This window comes from Colobus angolensis, unplaced genomic scaffold (assembly GCF_000951035.1).
Source record: "Colobus angolensis palliatus isolate OR3802 unplaced genomic scaffold, Cang.pa_1.0 Scaffold6, whole genome shotgun sequence".
In the NCBI taxonomy this organism is placed as follows: domain Eukaryota; kingdom Metazoa; phylum Chordata; class Mammalia; order Primates; family Cercopithecidae; genus Colobus; species Colobus angolensis.
The window spans coordinates 6,836,827-6,856,249 of NW_012119598.1; the positions used below are offsets into that span (position 1 = coordinate 6,836,827).

The following is a 19,423-nucleotide window of genomic DNA, read 5'->3' on the forward strand; positions in this document are numbered from 1 at the left end:
GCGACCACCAGCATACCCGGCTAATTTTTGTATTTTTCTGTGGAGACGGGGTTTCACCATGTTGGCCAGGCTAGTCTCGAACTCCTGGCCTCAGGTGATCTGCCCGCCTTGGCCTCCCAAAGTGCTGGGATTACAGGAGTGAGCCATTGCTTCTGACTAATACCTGTATTTCTTCTGTGAATTTCTTATTCTTTGTCCATGCATTATTGGTCATTTGTTTTTACTAATTAGTGTTACTCTTTACATATTGCAGTTATTAATTCCTTAACTGTTACATATGCTGCAATGTTTTTGTCTGTTTTCTCTAAGAGTAGCTCAACATAACTTTAATGAAATGCTGATTAACAAAAAAGGGTATCCATGTTTCTCTGAGAACCATTACATAAATTCTGCTTGAGAGGGTTATTTGTATTTTGTTTGACTTTCACTGTGGCTTGGGCAGGGAAAATTAATTTTGTAATATTAAGCAACTATTTATTTCACTGTATAGTCAGTGGAAAAGGGACAGTATGCAGAAATGACTCTCTACTTCATATCCGAAGTATCAACAACTCTTATTCTGTAGCTGTCATGTCTGATATAAAAATCCAGTCTTCCAAGCATGGCACACTTCTTCTCTAAGGGCCAGAAAATGAATTTCAGACTCTCCTATCGTATCTTTTCATCAGAGGAGGAACTGCTTCTTTTTTTTTTTTTTTGAGATGGAGTCTCACTCTGTTGCCCAGGCTGGAGTGCATTGGCAGAATCTCAGCTCACTGCAACATCCACCTCCCACGTTCAAGTGATTCTCCTGCCTCAGCCTCCTGAGTAGCTGGGATCGCAGGCACATGCCTCCATGCCCAGCTAATTTTTGTATTTTTAGTAGAGACAAGGTTTCACCATGTTGGCCACGTTGGTCTCAAGCTCCTGACCTCAAGTGATCCACCCACCTCAGCCTTCCAAAGTGCTGGGATTACAGGTGTGAACCACCGTGCCAGGCCAGAACTGCTTCTTTTCTCTTTTGCTATTAGAAACCAGCAAACTCCATGATGGCTATTTACCTATAATTTATTTCTAAGAACATTCTACCAGTGACGTCTCAAACAAGATGTGATAACAGCTACACAAAGCGGTCTACAGCATGCAGTGTGTCTCAATGCCTCTGAGAAGTAGCAACAGCTTTTGTTCTCAGATGGCCCTCAGTCCTTCCCCACGTCATCTTTCTGTCCTAGACCATGGCCTAACTGCTCACAAGGATTCAATGGCATGCAAACAGCTGTTAGTTGGTTTTCTTAAAATAGGTATTGTTGATTGGAAAGACTGGCTCATATTTAAACTCTACCCTTTTTGCAAATGCCAGATTTTCTCAATAGTATCCCAGGAGAGATTTTGTTTTGAACAGTTACTGAATTTGACCAGACTACAGGCATAGCACCACCCATATTGCTCAATGCTAAGACACAGCATCTTTGATTTTCTGTATGTCATAACGTTCTGAAGATTGAGTTATTGATGGTGCAATTGTGCAACTACACATCCTCCTGTAGTTCTTGCTCACCATTCAAGCAGGCCCTAGGGCTCATGGCAAGATGATTTCCTTGGAGAGAAAGAGCCTGAGACTTAGAAATTTAATTTGTGTAAGGAACCCTGGCTTTTTCCCTCCTTTAGGAATCTGATTCTTCTTTCTCTTCCTCTTCTTCTTCCGTCACAGGACTCTTTGTGCTCCACTCCAGTGTAGTTTGGTTGACTGATGCTTCATTGTCTATATGCACCGACACGACAAGTGACTGTTCAGGCACAGTTGGAGGTGTTGGAGAAGACATCACCTCATCCCCTCTCCTAGAACTAATCATTGATTGGACGGCCAATGTTTCAACCTTGATGTGATTCACCAGGTCGTACAAGAGTTGCCTTCAACGGGAGCAGTGTCTCCTCCTCCTTGTGCAGTTCCTGACCCAGCTCAGCATGTTTCCTGGTGACACTACTGCTCGCCACACGGCCCAGTGCTGCAAATATTTTTATATAATTAGATTTGTTCATTTAATTTTTAATGTCTTTTTAATAGAGAAAACAATAACTTTATGAGCTCAAAATCTGCAAATCCCTTGTTTTTTCTAAAAGGCTTTCCTCAATTACAAAAATTCCCCTTACGTTTTATTCTAATATTTTATAAATTTTGTTTAGCTTGTCGATTTTGCATCTGAAATTTATGTTACAATAAAATAAAGATAAAATTTAATATTTTCCCTCAGATATATTGCCAAGTGTCCCAACATAGTTTGTTGAATATTTCTTTTTTCTCTGCTGATTTGAAATGCCAATTTTCTCATACACCAAATTTCCATACAGATACATGTCTGTGGCTCTGTCCAATATTCTTTTCCATTGATCTATTGGCATATTCCCATGCCACCATCTATGTTCAATTACTGTAGAATGAATATATATATATAGATATATCTATCTGTCTATATCAGAGCAGTTCTCTCTCATTGTTCTTGTCTTTTAAAATTATTATAGTTATCCTTGCCCATTTCCTGTTCAGCACATTTTGGTTCCAGTAATTGATTGTAAGAAATGAAGGTAATAATTTTTTAAAATGGCTCTGATGTTGAAAAGATTGTAAAAAAAAAAAATGAAGTACACATTGGCTAACTCACTATACCTTTTGAAAGATATTGTTTAAGATTCCATATTGATCTTGCAAGATCATTCCAGGGAAATAAATGTGTTATTGTAGTGGATACATCCACCACAATCTCACCATTTGAGGATGTATCTCATCATTTTGAGATATGTCCTCCAAATGGCTCCAAATCCACCTTATTCTAACACAAAGTGGACTTTGCAATCACAGTTCTTGTCCACGTATTGTGACACGTGGATTGTATCACCCTATTGTTTCTGAGGCATTCTTTGCACTTGCTTCCATTAGGTTTATGAAATTTGCGAATTGGTCATTTTCACTGAACTTTTAATCTTTCATCAACTTCAAACTATCGAATAGGCAAAAAATTCTGCAGACTGTGAAAGGCTATGCACCTTAATGCTAGACGAAGTCTGTTAAACAGATCTCTGCGTGGATTTCATCATTTTATCTCAAGCTTTACCACAAGAGTTACTTCTGCTGAATTAGAAATAGGGTGATAATTCTCATTTGCTTCTCAATTCCGACTGAGATAAAGACTTTAAAAACAAAATTACTTTCTGGGCACTGCTTCTTGCATGGACTCTGCCCATTTTAATCACAAGAGTTAATTTTTTTTTTTTTTTAGGAGTCAGGAGCTGTATTAATATGAGTTCTTTCACCCTCAAAAGACCTCACACCTCATGGCCTTAAATGGTTCAACCTGAAAGAGACAGAGTTTAAAGTATAATAATGCATTACTCTGCATGATATTAGTCCTCAGGTATTTCCACAACCACTTGTAATTCAGGAAAACCCCCATCAAGAACCTCGTTGATGGTTAAAAGACAGCGTAAGGTAAAGAAGTGGATACAGTCCATATTCGTAATTTGGTTCTTCTGGGTTACTGGAGCTTCCTCTCATCATTGCTTCTCTTCTGTTTCTATGCATTTCTATTGCCTTCACTGAATATACCATTAGCTTCGAGCTGATTTTGTATAAAGAAAGAGCTTCTTAGCAAAGGTCTTTTGGCCCTTTGCTTGTTTTATTACTGTCAACACAGAGTTAGAAAAGGACTATTTAATAACGTTGTCAAGGTCTTGAAATGATCGCTCAGCCAGTTCATCAAAATGGTGGAAGATAGAGCAAATTATCTTTGCATGATCCTGTCCTTATTATCTGTTGGTCATCCAACAAAGGACAGCTATGCAGACAATCCCCTAATAATAGTAGCTCTACAACAATAAAAGTAGAAAAATAGTAACTATATAGTGAAGAAACCTGGCAGACACCTCCTTCACCAAGTGGTCAAAGTCCAGTAATGGGACAAATCAAATCCTCTGCCTCCAAATATAATGAACTAGGGAGAATGCAACACCTCTTTTATGCTATTGCTGCCCCAACCTGATTCTCACTGTGAGGAAACATCAAACAAACCCAAATGGGAGGACATTCTACAAAATATCTAGCCGATCCTCCAAAACCATCAAGTTATAAAAATCAAGCAAAGACTGAGAAACAACTGTTTCAGACTTAAGGAGACTAAAAAGACAGATGACTTAATACCTCTTTCAGGATTTTCTCTGGTCCTAAAGTATATTACTGGGATAACTGGCAAAATCCAGATAAGATCTATGGATTAGATAATAGAATTGTAGCAACATTCATTTTCTGAGTTTACTGTTTGTACTATGATTATATATTTTGGAAAAAAAAAATCCTTGTTTTACCAATTCAGTCCCCTGATCCCTCCTAGCTACAAGGGAAAAATAGGAGAATCAATCTATACACCAAGTCTAGTGAGCTGGTTAAAAATCAGAGTTCTGTTACCCATGATAAAGGAAAGAACTGATACTAGAATGAAACCAGTGGTCTTAAACATGAAGTATGTGTTCTTGAGAATTGCAGTTGTACAAAGACAAAGTCACAGGAGAGGAAGACCTATTTTAAGGCTCTCAAGGGCAATCTCATGGATGAGAATGAAATTATACATATGCAGCCTCATCTGGACTAGAATGAAAACATCAAGAACTAAGTGCCTTCGCTCATTCGTTATCTCAGGGCCTGGACCACCTCCTGCACCTCTACTTTCTTTTATCTCACACCCACCAGTTTCTTCTCCCTACCTGCTTTGCTGACATATGAATCCAAATAGTGTTCCCAGTTTTCAAGTCTAAATGGCATGGCAGGTCCAGCCTTCACTATCAACTGCTGGTACTCATTATATCTCAGTTTCTATTGAATTGATTCCACCCATACTTTCATAAAAGGATTTCAGTGACCACAATATGTCTAGAAGCGCTTCAGAACAGTTGTCCATCCAGGTCTAATCCTATGTGGCTTTAAGGAGGCAATGTCACATGGTTATGATTTGAGATTAGAGGGTTATGATTAGAGATTCTCCCAGAAGAATAAATGGTCAGAATGAGAAATGATTGTGATAGTTGGAGGATATTTCAGAATACTTTTCATTTGAAACAAAAAAAAAGCCAAAATTAAGATGAAGTGATCATTCATTCCCAGAAGTAAAAAACTGCTAGGATTGATCTGAAGAACAGCAAATCAAGTAGCTAAAGTGGAAATGTACAGTAAACATGATGAAGAAAATTACCCCCAGTAAAAAATCCATTGATGGAATTTTTTCAAAGACCTTTCCTCAAGAGCATATGTATAGAAATAGACGGGACATGGGAGGGACAAATAGCTAGCAAATCAAAGCACTCTGCAGTGAAATTAAAAGAGAACTAAAGCCTGTGACATTATCCCTCTCCCTAGTAAGCTTTCTGCCTTTACTTGAATCTTTTCCTGAACTTAGGTCTTGGTAAATCTGGCAGCTGTCACAAAATACCATCTGTCCTAAGAAAATGGGTGCAGAGGTGGCTGTGACCCAGGGGATTTTCTCGAATGCTGTCGGCATGTATTTTTGGCCTGATCAAGTCCCTGACAAGAAAGTGAAAACCCTACAAAGAAAATTTCTGAGGCTGCACTCGAAAGAGGAATGGGTGCGCAGTCCCGTTATAAGATTGGGGCAGTGGCTGTCTACTGTGAACAAAGGGGAAGCTGGCCAGGCGCAGTGGCTCGCATCGGAAATCACAGCCCTTTGGGAGGCCAAGGCGGGTGGATCACGAGGTCAGGGGTTCGAGACCAACCTGGCCAGCATAGTGAAACCCTGTCTCTACTAAAAATACAAAAAAGTTAGCTGGGCATGGTGGTGGTTGCCTGTAATCCCAGCTACTCAGGAGGCTGAGGCAGGAGAATGGCTTGAACCGGTGGAGGTTGTAGTGAGCCGAGATCATGCCACCGCACTCCAGCCAGGGGGAACAGTGTGAGACTCCGTCTCAAAAAAAACAAAAAAACAAAAACAAAAACAAAATAACAAACAAAAAACAACAACAAAAACGGGAAAGATGAGGAAGAGTACAACTTAGGACAGGTCGTGCTTAACTCCAGGGGAGGCAGGGGAGAAGACAGAGAGGCATGGGAGTTCTATAAAGCAGGCATGGAGTTTGCCATCTGAGAATCCATCCTTATCTGGTTAAATGTACGGATTAGTCAGAATTGCCTGTACCTTTTAGTCTACCAACTGAGAGCACAGTTCTAACCTGAGAAATTTGAATGCTGGAATTACTCAGTCTTTGTGAACTGGGTATACTGAAAGCTGTCCTCATCAGCTCTGTTTAAGTTATCCAAGCATTTGAGAGGAAACCGTTTTAACCTGTCTGCCATCATTGATAATAGGAGGTTTTCTTCAACTTGCAAAGAAAGCCGCTCACCTACCTTTAAGATAACTTCCTGCTACTGGTTCTTCCAGTAGGTAGGGAAATGTTTGGCCCGTTCCCAGGTTTTGCAAGGGAGTCAAAGCATTGCAATTGCTCGTTTATCTCCCAGCAAAACTGTGACTGTGGATCCTGTTTGCTCTGAAAGAATACTGAATACTTTTTATTTTTATTTTTTTATTTTTGCAGAGGGATTGGGATGCTTTTTTTGTCACCCAGGCTGGAGTACAGTGGCATGGTCATGGCTCACTGTAGCCTCCATCACCTGGGCTCAAGCAATCTTCCCTCCTTAGCCTCCCAAGTAGCTGGGGAGCCAGGACTACTGGCACACACCTGCCCTACCTAAGCTTTTCATTTTTGGGAGATGGGGGTCTCATTTTGGTACCTAGGCTGGCCTCTAACTCCTGGCCTCAAGAAATCTTCCTGCTTCAGCCTCTGAGTCACTGGGATTACAGGCGTGAGCCACCACACCAGGCTTTGAAAGCTTTTTAAACTAAACCCTTGGCCATTGTGCTGAGCAGGTATTAGGCAAACGGCAGACATGCTGATGAATACTCTAAAACCTACTTATCCGTGCAGTGGGGGGCTCCCCAAAACTGATGGGGAAATGCAGCAATAGCCTCCTGATTCCACTAGATGTTTAAGAGGAATGTGGGAGATGCCTCTACAAACTAAAACCTCGGCTAGGTGAAGGTCAGATGCATATGGATGAGAAGCGCACAGAAATAACCTGTAGAGGCCGGGCACGGTGGCTCACACTTCCAATCCCAGCACTTTGGGAGGCAGAGGTGGATGGATTACTTGAGGTCAGGAGTTCAAGAACATTCTGGCCAATGTGGTGAAACCCTGTCTGTACCAAGAACTACAAAAAAATATTAACCAGGCATGGTGGCAGGTGCCTGTAGTCCCAGCTACTTAGGAGGCTGAGGTGGGAGAATTGCTTGAACCCAGGAGGTGGAGGTTGCAGTGAGCCAAGACTGCAGCACTGTACTCCACCCTGAGTGAAAGAGAGAGACCTTGTCTCAAAAAACAAAAACAAAGAAATAACCTGCAAAGGAAACACATGCACGCCAGACACACTACACATACACACCACACATACACATCACACTGTGCACACCACACTACACACACAAACCACACATACACATCACGCCACTCATACCACCATACCACACACACCACACATACACACCACAGGTACATGTCACACCACATACCACACACACACACCACATGCACATGTCACACCATGCATATCACATACATATCCACCAAACACAACCACACCACACACACCACACACTTCCTGCACGCCCATACGATGCACACCTGTAAGGTAAAGAAGTGGATACAGTCCATTTTAGTAATTTGGTTCATCTGGGTTACTGGAGCTTCCTGTCATCATTGCTTCTCTTCTGTTTCTATGCATTTATATTGCCTTCACTGAATATACCATTATCACACACACACGCGCACACACCGTGCACAGTAACCCCGGGCAGCAGCGGCAGTCCATGACTACTTTCTCACATAAGTGACCCCGTGACTTCATTTCTGCACAGGTGTCTGAGCAGCGAGTGGAGTCTCTTCCTGTCAGTGACAGAAGGACCTACAGGCTGGAGACTGTGGGAGTCTCCAGAATTTTCAGCATCGAAGGGGTTGCCTGCGGCCCCTGATGTGAGCAGATCTCTTGGCAGAGGCTGTGGAACCTGCTCATTTGCTGGGAAAGGAGGAGGAGTGCCAGCATGCAGTCTGTGTTCACTCTGAGTGGGGCGTCCTGAGACCTATCAGGGTGCACCAGCCTGTGAGGGAGGCACAGTGCCCTGTTGGTGCAAATGCCACGTCCTTCCAAAGTGTGGGGAGTTCAGACCTCACCTTCAGACACGGTTTTCCCCTCAGGGGATTTTTCCTTATCTCTCTCTGTCCTCCAGGTGCTGAGAAGGACTTCCTTGAAGGTGCTCACTGAGCCAAAAATGCCTGAGGAATGCAGGACTCCCTTGTTACACTGGGTTCTGGGCTTCATTAAAAGAAAAAAAAATATATATATATATGTATACATGTAGTATATACTATGATGAAAACGTCAGACATAATGTAAGATGTAATGTATGGTATGTTCAATATAATTTAGGTGTACTACATATATTTATAATATAATAATAAATATTTACAATATATTTTAATATATATTACACAGATATAGGTGTGTGCATATATGCACATGTATGCATGTGTATTTTATTTAATTAACACTTACATAACGATTTCTATGTACACTGTCCCAAGCTCTTTATAAATGATAACTCATTTAACTTAACCTTCAAAACAACCCAATGCTACAGCTGCTCCCCCCACTGCCACTCCCACTTTACAGATGGGGAAACTGTGCCTGGGCAGGTTGGGTAACATGCTCCAGGGTGCACAACTAGCATGTAATGAAGCAGGGTTCAGACTGCCCCTCCGGCTCCTGATCTTGTAGTCATGTTCCATTCCAGCACCCTATCCAAGCTCACTCTCACCTGAGAGGGACCTGCGAGGGAGAATTTAGTAAGGCTTAGTTGGGCAGTTTGGTAGTACATAAAAATTTTCCCTGGGCATTTTTCCAGGCCACAAACTCTCTAAAATGATTTGAGGGATGTGCATCTACACCTCTGACCATTCACATTCAGCTTTGCAAGGCCTCAGACTTTGGATGAGGAGAGTTGTGGAGAACGAATTTGTCAACACTGCAAAGAAAGTTAACTGTGGTGTAATTTCATATTAAATCGTGTGAAAAGTCAGAAGAAATCTTCTTTCACAAGATATTATTTAAGCTATGTATTTATTTACTAGAGATGAAAATAGAAATAATCTAAATCCAGATGACTTTTTAAAAAAACATGCTACCAGATAATACAAAGAACAAATGTGTGTGTGTGTGTGTGTGTGTGTGTGTGTCTGTCTGTCTGTCTGTCTACCTTATAGGTATAAATGTCTCATTATTTACCTGTTATAAAATTCTAGACATCACCTTGTGAAGCCTGTTATCAACTAGTTATTACTGACCATCACTGACCTTTTGGGCTATTTTTATCTGCTTTTATTTATTTTGTTCTTTTTTAGGGAGTTTTACTCATGTGTTAACTTCTCCATTGACACTGCTTCTTAACATTATTTGAATGTAGATTGTAGTCAAAGATATTCAATGATTCAAGGGTTTGCCTATTTTCTCATAGAAATAGCATTTGCTTGTGGAGTATCTTAAGGACACTTTGAGACGAGTGAGAATGAGATTTTGAAACTGAAGACAGGTTGAGAGCTGGTGCCCTCATCACCCTCCTTCTCTGAATGAGCCTCATGGAGCAAAAATGCCACCATGGAAATGAGGTGACACACAGCGCTGGGAAGGCTTTTATAGTTTATAAATTCTTTCCTCCACAGTGTCTCCTGGCATATTTCAAAAAGAGTCATTGTTCTGATGATATTTGACAATGCCCATGATCTCCCAGAAAGATGTAAAGAGAAATGACACTGGTGTCCAGAGTAGCCCAGAGGTAAGCAGAGCCCATACCCCCATGGGGCTGCCCAAGTTAGCGAATATAAATTCAGGAAGTTAAAGTCAAATTTCAGAGTCGAGAGTGCTCACCATTTTACTACAGACCCCAATGCTTTACATTTCAGATAAGCAATAAATAATTGTCAAGTTATTGACAATTGTCAATAAATATGTATATATGTCAAGACATATGTATGTCCCACATATACCGTGGAACATATTTATACTAAAACAATCACTCAAATTTAAGTGAGCTTCTGGTATTTTATCTGGCAACCCTAGCAAGAAGGCAGGGACAGCAGAGGTACATGGAGGCCACTTTGCTCTACTGACAGATGAGTACAATATTCTTTGCATCTGTGTTTCCCTGATGAGTATTATAAACTAATGTTTTTGTGCACTCAAGCTATGAGTATAATTTAGGGAGTCTCTGCACAGCCATGAGTGAGAAGGTAGTGTTAATAAAGAAGAAGGAAGTGTTAGTGAAAAATTGGAGAGACTGGAAAAGAAGTGCTGATTTCAAAGCATGCCTTGAACACTAAACATTTGCCCTCAGACAAGTCAGTAGACTTGTAGGGAAAGGAGAAAGGAAGTAAGACTTTTCCAAGTGGTTAGTTTTGCCCACAAATTGTGGTGATATCTACCTATTGATGATGGCTTTTGAGAGACTTAAATAATACCACCAACCACAAAAGTGCCTTATAGAGTACAAAATATTACATAAATTGTCAGGATCACATTTCCCAACTATACCTGTTTTAGGAGGAAGAATGGGAGGAAAAGGAGCAGGAACCTCTTCCTCCTCCTCTTCTTCTGTATCCATGTGCTTGATCCTAAGCTGATGGTCTTTCACGTATTAAGGAATGTCATATCACTATGACCACCTCAGCTATTACTAATTAATTCAACTCAAGCTACTGCTAAATAAATGACAGCCAATTTCGATATCTTGTTAACTTCCTTTTTAGTTTAGAGCAGCCAGGCTATTTTGCAGCCAACCAAATACACATCAAAGAATGTTAAGTCTTTCTGTGCCACAGATATAATACAGATTTCTTTACAAAACAAAGATGGAGGCCGGGCACGGTGGCTCAAGCCTGTAATCCCAGCACTTTGGGAGGCTGAGACGGGCGGATCACAAGGTCAGGAGATCGAGACCATCCTGGCTAACACAGTGAAACCCCGTCTCTACTAAAATACAAAAAACTAGCCGGGAGAGATGGCGGGCGCCTGTAGTCCCAGCTACTCGGGAGGCTGAGGCAGGAGAATGGCGTGAACCCGGGAGACGGAGCTTGCAGTGAGCTGAGATCCGGCCACTGCACTCCAGCCTGGGCGACAGAGTGAGACTCCGTCTCAAAAAAAAAAAAAAAACAAAGATGGAGTGTCAACATTCCCTGAGGCAAAAGGCTGAAATATATAAATTGCCATCCAATATAAAGCACTGTTTTAACAGTGAAAATCCTCGGAGTAAGAAGACCTGGGTTTAAGGGCAAACTCTGCCAGGTACTGTGTGGTCTGGGCTAATCCTTTAACTTCATTGAACTTTAATTTTGTTATTTTTTGAAAAATAACTTTATCTTTCATATAAGCTGTTGTGAGGATTAAATGTGGTTTATATACATATGTAGCCCTTTGTGAAATACAATATACAATAAAATGTAACCTGTTATTCTCATCAAGCTGTGTTGTGTTTGTGTTATTAAAACTGAAATAGGAGTCCAGATCTTCTACATCCCTAGTGTTATTTCCATCAGCTAGTTCCTACCCTGAGTTTTTGGACTTATATGCTTCTCTGAAGTAAAATTGCCCCAACTTTCTTTCAACTAAAATTTGAAGTATTCAGGAGGCTTACGTTCAATTTAGTTTAGCAGCAGTTTGGAAGGATGTCGAATATTTAAAGTGTGTCCTGTTTTTCTGAGGTTCGAGGTCCTCAAGACGATTTCGGGGTGTGCAGATATACCTTCTGACAGTTCAACATCAGCTTTGTAAAACTCTTCATATTTCATACGCAGACAAATGCCTTAACAGTGCCAGCAAACGAGAATTACAGTGCAATCCAGACAAAGGGTGTAACAAATCCAAGGAAATCTGCTTTGGCAAGAACCACTTGGTGAATGCAATAAAGCAAGCTCTGAGCTGCAAATGTCACTGCTGAGCAGGTGGATGTCTGCCTTGCCTTGAGCCACTGAGCAACTAGGAGCCTGACTAATATTTATTATTCATAAGAAATGGAGCCAGTGCATTTCAGATATTTGCAGAGTGTTGCGGACATTAATGAGGGTGGAGAAGCGATCTGTTCCCTGGTGGACCCCTACTGCATTTATTCGAATGTGTGATTATTAGACTGCACAAGTCTCTCTGGGGCTCAATGCCCAGAGTGCATTACACCCTGGAGAATGTGAAAATACTTTAATTAACAACAGGAGTGGGCAGCCCTGCTGAGTGCCTTCTGTTACCATCCTTGGGATGTGGAAAGTCAAGACTCATTCATCACCCCCACCATTTTTCATTATTGACATAAAGAAAACGCTAAGCAACAATTTCATTTAAAATCGATTGGAAAGGCTGCTAAATATAAGATATTTCACTCCTTTCCTTCCCCTGGCTGAAATTTATTAGTAACCAACATTACACGAACACATGCACACATCAGCACGCTCACACACACATGAGAAATGAACTTGAGATTTCTCTATATTCCACATGCTCTGCAAATAGTACAGCACTCTGGAGTGTATAGATGAAGAACATGCCAAATTGAGTCGGAATAGGCATCCATTTGAACATGCAAATTTGCATTAGTCAATTACTCAGTCTGATAAATGCTTTGGTTCATTAGTTTAAATAAAATACTGGGAAATTCCTAACACTCTGACTAAGAAATGATGTGTTTTTGTTTGTTTGTTTTGTTTTTTTAAATGTTGTATCAGTGATTTCTGCCTGAACTGGTTGTATTTAAGACCATGTAGTACCCAACCACAATTTGGGGAGAAGGGGTCTGCCATGGACACTGTGCAAAGATCAACTCTCAGTTTTTAATCTTGTACCCTCTGTCCAGAACTGATGTGTTGCTGTGTGAGAACTGAACGTGAGGAGAGTGGCTGTGCACACACACGCAAGCCAACCCTGGGTGTTGTCCCACAGCTGGTCTGTAGGCTGGCTTCTTGTAAAATAGAGCCACGTCATGACATGGACAGGTTTGGCCAGAATTCAGAATTTACTTACCAAAGACCTAATTCTCTCATCACTCTACCAATTCTTAATTATTTATCGAGCATCCACTAGTGTCCCAGCTTGACATAGGCCCCCAAAACAGTGGGCAACCCAGACAAGAAGAGACCAGTATCTGAGACACATTTGGAGAAAATTAAATGCTGATATGCGACGTTGAGACTTTAACCTCTTTGAAAGCACACTATTTTTCCAGAAGTATTGGAGAACTTTTATTTTTGGCTTTTTGATGTACTAAATGACAGTGGAATAGATGGGGAGGCAAGGAGCTATTTTTTTAAAAAATAAACTCTTCATTTCAGAACAGTTTTAGATTTATAAGAAAATTGTGAAGGCAGAACAGAGAGTTCCCATATGCCCACATACCCAGTTTCCCTATTATTAACATCTTACATTGGTCCAGTACTTTTGTTATAATTAACAAACCAATAGTAATCCATTAGTATTAACTGAAGTCATACTTTATTCAGATTTCCTAAGGTTTTGCCTAATGTCCTTTTTGGGTCCCACAACCCCATCCAGGCTACCACATTATGTTTAGTCACTGAATCTCCTCAGGCTCCTCTGGGGAGAGTTTCTTGGACTTTCTTAGTTTTGATGACCCTGACAGTTTTGAGAAGCACTGGTCAGATATTGTGTAGAATGCCCCTCAGTTGGGATTTGTCTAAAGTTTTCCTCATGAGTAGATGGGGGCTATGGTTTTGGAGGGAGAAAGACCACAGAGTTGAAGTGCCCTTTTCATCATGTGAGATCAAGAATGCGTACTATCGACATGACTAACTGCAGGTGCCATACTTTTCTCCCCAAGAAGACTATTGTCTAAAAGTATTTGAGATCTTCCCTGCCAAAGTAGACATATAAGGAATCAGTCATATACCCAAAGTAGACGTATAAGGAATCAGTCATACACCAAGTCATATACCTGATCCACTTCTTGGACTATGACCAGATTCTCAGTTTACTCACATGGCTTATGGAACCTAACGTTTGTTATGCAGCACTTGCTTTCCCTAGTAAGCATCAGTTAGATATTTAAACATTAGATTAGATATTTAAACTAACATTAACATTAACATTAGATATTCAAAATGTACAGAGGCTATGAGCCATCTTGAAGAGAATATAGTTTCTACCTCATTCTAGAAAATCAAGTGTATCTTGACTTACTTGTGAGAAACCTCAGCAACTGAGTATTTCAAGAAGGAGCCGAACCTTTATATTTACTGGCTTGGTGATTTTACATTTTAAATGTTCCTGTCACAGTTGAGTAGCTATAGGTACAATTTTTTCATGAAATAACTTGTGGGATTGGGAACAGGAGTGTTTGCTGAGCATCTACTATGTATAGACATTTTACATAGTGAACCTCATTTAATGACCACAGTAACCCTACATTCAGGTCAGGTATAATTGCATGCACTTCACAGAAAAGGAAGTTTGGATGCTCTGGTAAACCAGGGCACATGGTGATGAATGATGAACTAGAATGTCTAAATGACCTATGTTCTTTCTACAATACACTACTCTTGCTGGAGTCAATAACGCTGTGTTCTAAGGGTATACAGATCGGTCTCTCTCTCATGGCTGAAGTGTCTCCATGAGTGATGCAAGACTTTTCATCTCCAAGAATTTCTAGACTTCAAGAATCTTCTGGAAAAATAAAAAGTTTTATCTTTAGAGACATTAAACCTTGTAGGTTTAGTTAAAAAGTTCTGTATATTTCTTCATTTTTTCTATATTTAGGCAATGTTTCTCACTCTTTTTTGATAATGATATTTAAACAAATGTCTGTAATAAAATTGCTCATAAAATTTATAGACCTTGCCAGAGAATCAAAGTGAGGGCAACTTTAATAATAGTGTACAATAGAAAAATACTTTGCTGTAATCAATATGTAATTAGTATGAGAATGGACGCAACATATGTACTAAAATAGAGTTTTTTTTCCTGTAATACACAAGGAGCTTGTATAACTTAACGAGAAAAAGAACAGTCCAACACAACCATGAACAAAGCTCATGAATAGGCAGTTTCAAATGAGGAAATAAAAATGGCTAGTAAATATATGAAAAGATATTCAGACTCTTTACTAATCAAATAAATGCAAATCAAAACAACAATAAGGTTTTTGACACATCAAATTGGCAAAAATTGAAACTGCCGATTCTCAGAATTGGCAAGAATTTTGAAACAAATAATTTTTTAGCAATACCAATCATAGCTTAAGTGTACATTTCCTTTGAACCAGAAATTTCCCTTCTAGGAACTTATTCTATAGAAATATTTGTCAAAGTACACAAAGACATGTTTCCCTGGGTGTTAATTGTATCATGGTTTATGAATTACAAACTAGGAAACAATCCAGCTGTCAATTAGTTGAGGTTTATTAAAATAAATTATAGCACATACATACAACGGAAAGCTATGCAAATCATTAAAAAAAGATATAAAGGAGAGCCACATTATGTTTTTGAGTGAAAGAGTCAGGTGGCTGAAGTTTATAATTTTTATCCAATGCATGTCACTATATGTGACTTTGCCTACACTTTCCCATACCTATCTTAATGCAGCAATGATAGGACTTTACAAGAAAGAGAATCCTAAAAGAGGCATAATCTTATTTTTTGCATGCCACTGATAATGCATCTGCAAACAGACCAGCAATTTAGAAAAATATTTGTAAGCATAGTCAGGATGTTATAAGCATGAAGGTCAGTCATTCATTGAAAACATGTTGAATTAAGGTCATTGTACATTATTAACCAGGACTCTGTTAATAATGCACAATGACCTCAATCTAAGATGTTCTAGGAAATATCAAAAGCATGGGGTTATATAAAATGATTCTTCAAACATACAGATTTCATTAATTGCATGGCTCCAAATTTGACTAGTCTTTTCTCTAATTCCTTTGTCACATGCTGAATGTTATAGAATGAAAAAATATAAATAAACATTATTACAGTATTACAGAAAATGTTCCTATGTTACTAGCTTTAAGTAATTGCTATTCAACTCTGAATAACCCACCTGAAAAAAAGAAAACATCATTAGTCTAAAATGTCTGGTAACGTTTTCTTCCTACTTTGTTAAGGTCCATTTAAGGAGAGACTTATCACAGCCATACTCAAATAATCTGATCCTCTAAAAATACTTTATAGTTAAGTTACACTGATGAAAGTAATGTATTTACCCAAGACGTAAACACATTGCCTGGAAAATTCCTAATTGACAAAGGAGTAGGAATTTACCCTGTTGTGTGTGGGGCAAACTAACGGTGAGGCTCTGTTCACTCCATATGTCTACAAAGGCTGAACGTGTACGCCATCGTCCAGCATCTTTTGAAGTAAGTCTAGAACAACAACACTTCCCTTGGACTTTCTTAGATACCTCTAGGGCTTTAAGTTCATCTGATATTTGGCAAATGCTCGGCATAATTTTGCTTCAGAAAATAGTCACTCTAGCCATATCTAATATGGATGGTAAAAACTGGCTCATTATTATGTAGTTATGGAAAGCTGTCCAAAGGATGCCAGGTGTTCATCATGGCTACAGGGAACTTGAGTGGAAAATGTGGAACCAAAAATATTTTATTAAGATGTACAGATATGCCACCTCAAACAATAACCTACTGTAAGCCCTAAGAGAAATGAACAACAAATGAAGCAACCGTGGGACATGTATCAAGAAAGTATGGCAATCTGGCTGGACCCAAGCAGTGCTTTGAACAGCAGAAGCTCTAGAAATAGCAGCAGCACTTAGCCCAGTCTGGTTTGCGGGCTGCTGGTCATGCAGTGTGGTCTTTTTGGTCACCTCTGCTCACAAAGGTAGATTTCATTGAAACAAGGGACTGTTATAACATCTTTCAACCTGGTATTCATTTTTGAATCATTGCATAACATTTACATGGAATAGCACATACCAAGTTCTGAATAGTAACAGGCGAAACCTCAAAGGCACCACGACTTGGACAGGCCTTCAAAAGTATGACTTGGTTGAATGAATCATAATCTCTTTGATTTAACATCTGGATGGCAACCTCTTTAAGGATCTCATTTCCTGTATATTCACTTCTCTTCCTTGCATAACAATATCCACCTTCAGACACACACACGGTAAAAGCAGAGAAATTTTTCAGAGTCTAAGCTCAACAACAATTGGTTTATTCCAGCATCATGGTTCAGCCTTTTGTTTTTACTTTTCAAAAATATTTTAAAAACAAATTGGATATCTTTTTTACTACAATCATAATGTTTTACATATTGCTTGGCACATAATTGACAGTAAACAGTTAAGGAAGGAATAATGGAGAAGGGGAAGGAGTTTATTTGAGAGATCTGGGGCTTAACTACCTATCATATCTTCAATTTCCAGATTTCCTGCAGCATGAGTCAACTACTAACCCAGTGAGCAACAGAAAATTTCACATCGTTTTAAGAAAGATAGTGGGGCAATTTTATTTTTACTGCCAGCAAAACCCAGGATGGCAGCAGAAGAAAAAGGTATAAAACATAATTTAGAGGTTAAGAACAACTAGGGCAATGAGCTGGAAACCCTAATTGTGATGACAGACCCACAAAGTGGAGCGTCAGGTTGGAAATTCTATGATTAATGACTCCACAAAGGGAGAGATTTTAAAGAAGGGGAATATTTTATAAGTATCTTCCTAGTGTTCCTGTAGGCTCCTGACCAAATCTATCTGATGATAAAAATAGCATTTCAACAATCATAGGTCAATACTCCTGGGTCTCCATCCCTCCACTCTCTGATAAACTTCTGGCCTTCCTCAAACTCTTCATGCAGAACCATTGATAAACTCAACGAGCAGCTATGAGCCACCATTAATATGTGCCAGTCATGGTAGGAGGAATACAGCTGTGAGCAGGATAGTAATGAGCCCTTCTGTGAGGAGCTGATAATGTGGTGAAGGGTTCTGGGCTCTCCCAGAGATGGTCTCACTTGCATTCTGAGTGCCAGTGCTGTTGACTCTAAGAGACATCCACTGCTCTTCTTTCCTTGTCCCATTTTCTTTGGGGATGATCCCTACCCTTAGCTGTACCCAACCAGCTCTGCTGAGGTCAGTGCCCAGCAGTCACACTGCTCCTCTGATGGTGCCCATCAAATTGCTCCAAGGCTGGTCGTGCACCTGTTAACCTATTTCTTGTTTGTCTGAGAATATTCTTGTCTCTAATCTTAATGTAACATCATGCACCTTTGTGTTACATTAGGATTAGAGACAAGTTCTGTTTAGAAATAATTCCATGAAGGGTTTTTATATTTTATTTTCACATTGCAAATCAGTCAGATTTGCTTCAGCCTCAAAGGGCATGTTTATGTAAATTAAATGAGCACTGGTAGTGAGCTGCAGTTGCTTTATTTTTTCTAAATGGGAAATAGGAAATGGGCTAAAAATATGGAGGACCATGGCCAGGCTGCCATTGACTCAGGAAGCTGAAGCCATTGGGGCCATTTCCCGTGGTGGCAGAAGGTGCCAGCACCCATGTTGGTGGCATCTTGTCCTTTCCATGTCCCACAAGGACTTTTGTCAACAGGCTTGCAATGAACAACAGTCCTTCTCTCAAGAAGTTCACATTCTAGAGGGAGAAAATTGGGGAAGGATACACACACACACACACACACGTGTGTGTGTATATATATATATTTTTTCAACTCCATCAGCTAGTGGTGACTATTATCAAGAAGAAAAACAAAAACAAAGGACAATATGCAGACAGAAAGTGATGGTAGAGATCACTTTTATATAGTGATCATCAAGGGCCACTCTGACAAGGTGGTATTTGGGCTGACACTGAATAAAGTGAGGTGGACAAATGGATATCTGGGGGAGGAGCATCCCAGTGGAGGGACCTACACGTACAAAGGCCCTGATGTAGGATTGCACCTGACATCTTCAGTCCACCCCTAGGAAGTGAGTGTGGTACAGTCAAGATGAATGTGGAGGAAATGAAGTCAGGTAGTGAAGGAGCTGGATTTCATAGAGTCTTGCAGACCTTGGGAAGGGCTTGGGGTTGTCTTTTGAGTTAGTTAAGAAGCCATTGTAGGGGTTGCACAGAGGGACAGCATAATCTGATCTTGGTTGTAGAATCATCACAGACTGGCTTGGGGGTGTAGCGAATAGACCGAAGGGTGCCAAGGGGGAGATATTTGGGGGCAGGCAAAAGGTGATGGTAACTTGGGTAAGTTTAGTAGTAGTAGAGGGGTTGGAGAGCATGCTTGGACTCAGAATTTGCTTTGTGTTGGATGCGAGGTGGG

General features: G+C 40.1%; 1 pseudogene across 1 annotated transcript in view; it reads right to left on the reverse strand.

Annotated features, from left to right (window-relative positions):
• Positions 1-1,029: 1,029 nt before the first annotated feature.
• The window catches only part of LOC105526790, a 37,702-nt pseudogene continuing 19,308 nt past the window's right edge, over positions 1,030-19,423 (reverse strand). The window contains exons 2-3 of the transcript XR_001004146.1: positions 9,635-9,664; positions 1,030-1,929 (exon numbers count right to left, since the gene is read on the reverse strand). The product of XR_001004146.1 is annotated as an snRNA-activating protein complex subunit 5 pseudogene (transcript). The remainder of the gene's footprint in view (positions 1,930-9,634; positions 9,665-19,423) is intronic.